The sequence below is a fragment of the Amblyomma mixtum genome, chromosome 7 (assembly GCF_055824585.1).
Source record: "Amblyomma mixtum isolate Tamu chromosome 7, ASM5582458v1, whole genome shotgun sequence".
Lineage (NCBI taxonomy): Eukaryota > Metazoa > Arthropoda > Arachnida > Ixodida > Ixodidae > Amblyomma > Amblyomma mixtum.
Window position 1 is genome coordinate 99,571,470 of NC_143018.1, and position 8,774 is coordinate 99,580,243.

At 45.7% G+C, this 8,774-nt stretch overlaps 1 pseudogene; it reads left to right on the plus strand.

Annotated features, from left to right (window-relative positions):
• The first annotated feature begins 1,636 nt into the window (after positions 1-1,636).
• Positions 1,637-8,189, plus strand: LOC149336948 (uncharacterized; annotated as a pseudogene).
• Positions 8,190-8,774: the final 585 nt, after the last annotated feature.

An 8,774-nucleotide genomic window follows, 5' to 3' on the forward strand; every position in this document is an offset into this window, starting at 1 on the left:
CTCAATAAGAATTTTTAAACTTGTGCTGTGGAGAAACCTAGATAGTCCTAGGTAATTGCGCGAACATAGTGATCGTCACAAATACAGCGCTTGCTGCGCTCACACCAACTGTTTCTGACGGCCATAGAAAATCAATGTGACTTGAAATTCAAAACTCGAAATTCCCCGGTCATTATGAGTCGTCACTCCCATGAAGGACTTGAAGCCTGACGCACAAACTGTAGTCGTTTGGCCAGATTTTCCGAGCTTTTAGGGTCCTATTTTTGCACTCACAATCGGTTCTAGGTCAACACGACCACGCTAGGCGAAAAAAAAATATATAAACATTTCAGCGATCTCTTTGGGCGTTAACACACCCTGTGTCTCATGGTACGCATGCAAGGGAATGAAAAATAATGCTTGTAGAGCGTCGCAGGGCCACTTTAACAGGCATGGGCATCGCACAGCACACACCTGCTTTTGAATCTCACTTCCATAAAAAAAAACGGGCACGGCCGGGACACAATACTACGTCCTCTAGTTCAGAATCCGAACGCCGTAGCCGACAAGCAACCACGGCGGGTTCGCAGGGGAGTCGCTGCTATGTTCTCAGTGATATTTAGGCGGTTTTCTCGCTCTCTGGCTTCATTTATGTGCACGAAGACAAAGCGTGAACTGGACCCCAAAAGGAGGCTGCGCACGCGATGTCGTCCTGAAGATCAGACAGAGGCAAGTGCACATGAAACTCCTTTGTCACGACGGGCTCCTGAGCCCTGTGTTCCCTCCTTTTGAAACGCGTAACTGTAAAGTAATATTGCAAATACGAAAATTTTTATTGACAAATCAGCTATGCTTTAAAAAATATAGTAACAAAATTGCAACATGTACACTGACCAAGCATTTTTTTAAATGTTCAATTTTGGAATAATTGGCGGTTTGCATATCCAGATTACTAAGGTCCTCTGAAACAGCTTTTTATTGTCTGCGCGGTGCTAATGCATTCTTTAGTTGCTACCTGACGACAGCCTTATAGCTGCTGCCTTCAACGTCTTTGCAAATTATAGAAAATTACTACGCCTGAATAATGCTTTCTTTCACCATGCGAGTTGTAACGCATAGAGCGCTTCACAAGCCATGGTAGTCTGGGTAGCATAATCGCTTTTACAGCATAGCTATGATACGCACGTCGCACAACGATCCACGCGTGGCTCCATTCTGTGATGATGCGCCGGCCCTCTGCACGCTCCTTGCGTTGCCTTCGTCTTCTTTAGGTGGGGTGCATGCTTTTTTTTTTTTTTTTGGGGGGGGGGGGGGAGTAGAATGTTTAGCCACACAATGCGTGCAGCCCGTTTCTGGCTTAGTGGTATCTTTGCCCTTAACTGGTGGGGGGGATTTTCATGAGACGCCCCAGGCGCTTCAAAACACCTCTCAGAGGCCGCAAGTAGCGGGAAGGTCGGAGCCTGAAGGTATGCGGCGGGTGCAATTCATGCGTAGTCGTAGAGAACTCAACAACACAGCGCCAGATAACTATCGAAGGAGGCCCTGCAGCAAATGATGTTAACCTTTTGTCATGACGTCACGGTTAATCCTATTTCACGGAGGCACTAGCAAGTACCCTGAGATTTCTCGCTATACTCGCCGATAATTTTTCAGAGTCATGCAGCAAAGGCTAGGCAGGGAAGAGAAGGAGACGGTCCTTTGTGCCCGCGTGGTGTGGAGTGGGCTGGTCCGCACTAGTGCCCTTGCACCATATCCGCAACTTCCCCCTTCAACCGTCCATACCACTAACCCAAACAACAAACAACCCACACCACAGAGCATGGGAACAAAAGACCGTTTCATTTTCTTGCATTGCAGCTGCGACGTAACCGGTCGATGGCAAGAGATGGACCTCCTTTGAGGGTCATTAGCAGTTGCATTCTGCAGTTGAATGTGACGGCAGTACCAAACTTGTTGGAACAGATTTAGGGATGTTTTGTTGTTCTGATTAATGGTTCATTCGTTGTCTCCTTCTTTTCAGTGTTCTTGTTCCTGTTGCAGCGACTGTAGGAAGGATGAAAGGGAAAGTGCACGGGCCTGCCCACTGGCTCGGGCAGAGCCAAACTCGCTGCCACGTGCAGACAGAAGAGGGTTGAAAGATGTGAGCACAAAGACTGAAAGAAAAGACGCGCGTCGCAACAGCCGCGTCCGTCGAAGTGACGACGCCAAATTTTAACAGATACCCCAAACACAAGCTCTATCCCCTCCCCCTAGCCTTCTGGGTGTTTGCTATGTTCTCGGGTTTATTTCAGTTCACGCGCTTAATGCTACTGCGCTGAGATTTAGAGGTTCTTGTCATATATCATTATTCGTTTATAGACACGCTACCAGCAATGATGTCAACAACAGTGATGTGCATAAAGAGACCAGCAGAAATATTAACGGCATATTTATGAATGTATCACATGCCAAAACCAAACGAGTTAATATTCCCCGGAGCAGCTATTAATAAAATCGTTGCTCTCTCACAAAGACCGGACGCACCTCTCAGAGATAGACTGTAATCAAGGGTTCGACAGAATCCTGTCTGGCGAGGGAGAGGCATAGTGCAAAATAAAACATACACTCGCCAAAAGATGGTTTATATAAAAAAAAAAGAGATAGATTGGGTGCGTCAGGGAACATGTCCGAAAATTTCTAAATATTGACACGTCGAAATAAAAAGAAATTCATTCCAAGAAACAACGGTATGCGAAGGGGGTAATCAGGTACTGCAAAAATGACTAAATCAGCTAAATTAGTGAAATTCAATGTATGGCTTTGTATTTAATAAACTAGGCACTTAGTACCAATTTGGGTTATGCATGGACAAAGCGATGTTATACAGAATCTATTCTGAAAAGCCCTACAGCGAAGGAAAAATAGACTTTTTTTCTGCGCAAAATGCATACTGAGCGTATCAGGAGCGCCGGAATCTCAGGGCAAACGCAGTATCCGCTAATGATGTGCAGCTGTTCCTTCAGTGCCCATTTCGAGCTCCCTGCACTGTTCGTCCGCATCGACAAACTTCTCCTTCGCCGCTAGATGGAAAAAAGACGATAGTAACTATCACTTGCAATGAAATAAGGTTTATTCCAAAGTAGAGCACAGTTTTTTTGCTCCCAAGGTCCACTCAAACGCCTTAACAACGGGCATACAGTTTGCCCCGAGCTTTATACGTAGCGCTCGCGCTCAATTTCACTTTTGTGCGGAAAAAGCGCAGTACTCTTTACCGCTGCAGAGCCTACGATAACGACTTTTTTTTGCAGTGAGCTACGGAGCACCTACGGGGCAGTAATGTGGAGGCTAATAAAAATGGTTCAGGTTAAGTTAGACAATGCAGCGATCCATGGGAAGAAAAAAATTATATGTGTAACCTCAAGAGACCGGAAGCGGGCAGAATGGGTGAGGGAACAAACGCTGATTAATGACATCCTGGTCGAAATCAAGAGGAAGAAATAGGCTTGGGCAGGGCATGTAAAGCGAAGGCAAGATAACCGCTTGTCCCTTGAGCTAACGGAGATGATTACAAGATAAGGCAAGCGTAGCAGGGGATGGCAGAAAGTTAGGTTGGCGGATAAGATTAAGAAGTTTGCTGGGATACGGTGGCCGGCCTGGCAAAGGAAAGGGTGAATTGAGAGATATAGGCGAGGCCTTTGCCCTGCAGTGGGCGTAGTGAGGCTGATCATGAATTTTTTCGAATCCTGTTGTTAGTGTTGTTGTGCACCCCATTGGCTCTAACCACCACATTGTATAAACGAAAAATACTACACCTACAGTTAAGTAGCCACGTCTTCTGGATTTTTTTTTGTAGGTTACGCCCTGCGCTGTTCAAACTCATTATATTAATATATTCTTCCTTCCAGCTGAAAAAAAAAACTAAAAGTTTGGACTGCTCCTTAAAAGCCGGATATACTGGCTTCGATTGAACATATCAGTTTCGTAATGTCAGCACTGGTTTTTCTACTGAAATATCTCGTTGAGGGCTTCTCTTATGGGGCTATTACTCTGTAATATCGCCACACTTTGGCAATAGCGCAATATCGCCCGATGTTCATTAATATTTTCTCCCAATAATAGTTACCAAGTAAAATTAAAATGATATTTCAAGGGTGTCGTCTTGCTCATGGCCGCCACGAATATCTAAGAACTATGCCATGCCAATTTTAGTCTTTATATTACCATGTGATGCGTTATTCACTTCATTCAGAATCGCTAATGCCGTTATTCGCGACCGTTCGACGATAACCACAAATCTTTTAACATATTTTTGTGTTTCCGATATGCTCATCCAACGACTTACCGAAAAAGATTCTCCTGAATTATTAAGTGGCGCTCTGATCTTGCCATCTTCTTCGCGATTTGCTCTCTACTTATTTATTACCATTTCTTTAACTATAGCTAGCTCTTCCGAGAAGTGAAAACTAGCTGGAGGAATATTGTGAGCCACATTTCTTTCGAATTACAACAGCGCAACCTACTTTTCGGCAAAAATGAATAACTTCCACTAAATAAGTACGAGAGTACTGAGCCTAGCTTCAAACAACTGTGCATTGACGCCCTGTTCTCCTTCAAGGCACTACTATAGGCCTCTCCGCACTGACACAAAGCGCGTAGAGCGCGACGAAGGCGAACTAATGTCAAACCAACAAGGACCAGACTTCGCGCTTTTAGGTTTCCTTGATCCTTGGTCGGTACTACTCGGTCCTCGATTCTTTTCGTACCCAACAATTCCGGACGAAACCATTTCTGAACGTGAAAAATTATATGAACGCCTTTTTTTATTGCGAAAGCAATACTACTCCCAAGAACTACCTTTCGCGTAGCGGCGGCCACTTGGCACGTTTGTCCTTTAGAATGACCCCTGACGCCATACCATGTCAAATGACGTCACAGCGTGACGTCATTCCAGAAGCGAGAGACCAGCTACCAACTCGGCTCGTCGAGTAACGGCGGCCGCTTGGCTCGGCGCGCCGCGCTCTTCCCGCTAGAGGCGCTGCATATGCAGTATAAAACACTTGCTTTCGCAGCCTACCACATATGAGCCCCCACATATTTTTAAGCATGAAATGCTTTTAGCTCCCGTCATCGGCAGTGTGGTGACGTCACGCCGAGACCGAGAGCCAACATCCGGGCACTGAATTCCACTCATCCGGGCACTGAAACGAGAACATCCGGGCACCGTAGGAGATTTAACGAGACAAGACGAGAGCAAGAGGGGAGCTCCAGGGCGAGAAGGGCTTTTGGCTGAAAAGCTGCTTCCGCGCCATCCCCAACGATGGCGCTGCGGTCCCACACTCACGCATGTAAAAGACCGGCCGCTTGGCCTTCGCTGCATATACATTCTTGTCAAGCCTGCGTCTCATCGTGTCCGCGTACGCTTCTGCATCGTCCTGCATTCCAATACCACCACCGTCACAGCTGCTTGCTTAAGCCGAGCAATGGAGCCTGCTGAAAGGAGAGTTAGGAAGCGTCTTGCGGAACGCGATAGCTTTGCGAGTGACACGCCACAGTAGAAGACTGCTCGCCCCTGCCGACAACGCCATGATTGTGCGGCCGCTCCCGAACGCGACAAGGCCGCCACGGTTCGCGGCTTCCTACCTAAGCCCGCTCTATTGCACGCGGTCGCTTCGACGCAACAAGAAGAGTATGGTGGGGTGTGGTTTGTTGAACACTAGAGCCATTTCAAGGTTTTGTTTAGTACCATCCACAACCAATGTGCTATGCCCGTAAACATTTCATGCTTACTCTACTCTCGGTTGCGGGAGAGGCAGAGATTTTTTTTATATACTGTAAAATTTCCCCACACCAATCAATATATACACGGATGTCCTGTCGGCAGGCTTTCGTTTATTTTGCTATTAACGTCCTTCTCGTAAAAAGCGTTCCCCGTTGGTTTCCTATCGCAGTCTTAAGCGCGCGATGCGATCGATGGAAACATTACAAAAGAAAGATTTTGCTATATATCAGAAGAATGGACCATTATGTTTAATATTTCCACATCAGTACCTTGCAATTTGCCAATATTCAAAATTTTTGCCAAGGAATGTCAAACATGCATGGCGATTATTTGTGCGTCTGTTTAAATGTGTTCATTTTGAGACTTAGGTCAGTACATAAGTTTCAGCCGCCTTCAAGTGTCTAACAAGCCTCTGATTTTTTTTTCTGGAGACAACCTGAAGACGAATTATCCCTTGTTTCAAGAAGAACATCGAAAAAACTTCATGCAGTGAACTTCGGTGAGCAAATTTTTGCATCAGCGGCTAAGAGTAATAAACGCGTCATTGGACCGCGTGCTCATAAGAACCTTGCCATTACGACAAAGTAGTGAAAGCCAGACATGTTTAATGTTAGGAGGGAGAGCTCTCATAAGGGCAGCCGCATCCTTCCTTTTAGGGAGATTGATTCCAATATTCGAGGCAGGGTTGACAAAGAAAAATTCGTGACGGTGAGGGTAGAGTGGGCAGAGGTGACAAGGAGAGGGTGGGTGAGGGTAACATGCACAGGATAGGTGTGAAGCTGGAAGTCGCGAGCTATATACTCCGCGCGAACTTTGACTTGCCCGGCTCTCAAAGATATAGAGCCCGAACACGCATTCTCAAGCTAGGGAACGAAATCTACTCCCAGATAGCAGTTAATGATTTTCTCTCAAAACGTTCTATTCGCAATGTTCACAGCTTTGGGCTTATCTTTAACTAACTGCGAAGTTTCAGTCTCACATCGTCAAGGGAAATATCGATTCTTTTGTTCATTTAAACTTTCTACGCTTACATCTGTTGTGGGTTTTCGAAAGAAGCTGAACCAGCTAAGACAAACTCAGTGTGAACTCCGAGACGACGCCACTAATCGTTATTCTCGTGCCGGACAAAGGCACCTCAACCGTGGTGCTTAACCACTGCGACTGCGGAGACAAAATTTTAGCTGTTCTCAGAAATTTGGCATATGAGAAGCTTGCTAAAAGCCCAATCTCGCAGAACTGGAAGGAACCTCACCGAAATCATTGCAGAGATATTCAAGGCACACCCCAGATTGTAGGCTCGACCTCTACCCCATTTCCAGACTGGGGTAATGCTTCTTCTTCAAGCTTCCTTCATGGAAAATGCACGCTCACGGGCCCTCCATTCAGTTCCTGCTGTCAGCCGATAGATGGCAATGCAACCATAACCTCATCTTCCGTCGATCTCGCTTGTCTCGACCACGCATGGCACAACCCCGGAACGTCATCGACACGGACCCGACGGGATATAAAAGCAACACACCGGCCAATCCTCTTCAGTGGGTTTGGCAGCGGCATGGCGAACGGTTCTTGCAAACACGTGTGCTTCATTTTGCAGGTAGGCCACAAATACGCTTTCAAATGTTATAGGAGCGATGATCGTTTCTTACTGCTGCTGCCAGACCCTCAGCACTTTGTGTGTATTTTTTCTTGCCTACTGCATTCGTTAAGAATTTTGTTGCAACTGTCCGGCGATGTCGAGACAAATCCAGGCCCAAAGTCAGAGGAAATGCTAACGGAGCTGCTAGCTGGACAAGCACGAATCAGCGCAGAGATTTCCGCGCTCAACTCTAGAATGGCTACCTTTGAACAGCGTATTACGCACATAGAGGCGTTGGCTTCAACTGCTAACGACGCTCTTCAGCGTGTTCATGATCTTGAGATAACTGTTGAGAATCTTAAAGATGTCATACCAAACTTGACCGCAAAAATGATGACCTGGAAAACCGATCCCGTAGGAATAACTTAATCATCTATGGCTTGAAGGAACCATCAAATGAAACTTCTGAGGGGCTATTGGCTTCTGTATCGGAGTTACTGTATTCCAAACTTGGAATCCAATGTGAAGGTATTGAACGCTGTCACAGGCTTGGCAAGCAAACAACTGAAAAGACGAGACCTGTCATTTTTAAACTGCTAGACTTTAGAACCAAGCTTTCCATCCTTAAAAACGCCAGAAAACTAAAAGGATCTGATACGCACATTAGCGAAGACTTTTCTGCGCGTGTACGGCACATTAGGAAGGCTCTCTGGGACAACTCGGTTGATATCCGCAAAGAAGCAGATAAGTATAGGTTGCAATACGATTCCCTGATAGTCGACAGTGTTCGTTACACTTGGGATGATGTTTCCAAAAGGCTTGTCAAGGCTGCACGTGCTGCAGTGCCTAGGGACACAGAGTGACTCGTTAATGAGCAGAAAGGTAGAAATGAGCAGAAAAAAAAGCAGAAACTGACTCTTTTGAACTTAAATGCTAGAAGCTTCCTTAATAAAATTGAAGATTTCAATTGGCTTGTAGAATGTTACACTCCGTCAGTTATTTGCGTAACAGAAACATGGTTGGACAACTCCATATCAGATGTAGAATTTTTGCCTCCAGATTACTCGGTGATCAGAAACGACAGGCAGTTTGCTAGAGGAGGGGGCGTAGCTCTGTTCATTAGAAAAGGCATTGAAATTTTTGTATTGCCAGAACTTCCGAATACTGAGTCTGTTTGGTGTCGGCTAAACATTTCTGGTTTCGTGACAGTCGTGGGTGCTGTGTACCGTCCGCCCGGTTCGGAAAATATTTTCTCGCACATTACAGAATACATAGCGGAACACAGGCTCCACAAGTATAAAATGACCATTACAGGTGATTTCAATGCTCCTTGTATCGATTGGAAGTTGTTAATTTCAACAGGTCGTGACAAGGTTGTTTGCGAATCCCTAATTAATATGGCTATATCATATGATTTAACACAAGTCGTTGAATGTCCAACTCGAGTAAACTCTGTTCTTG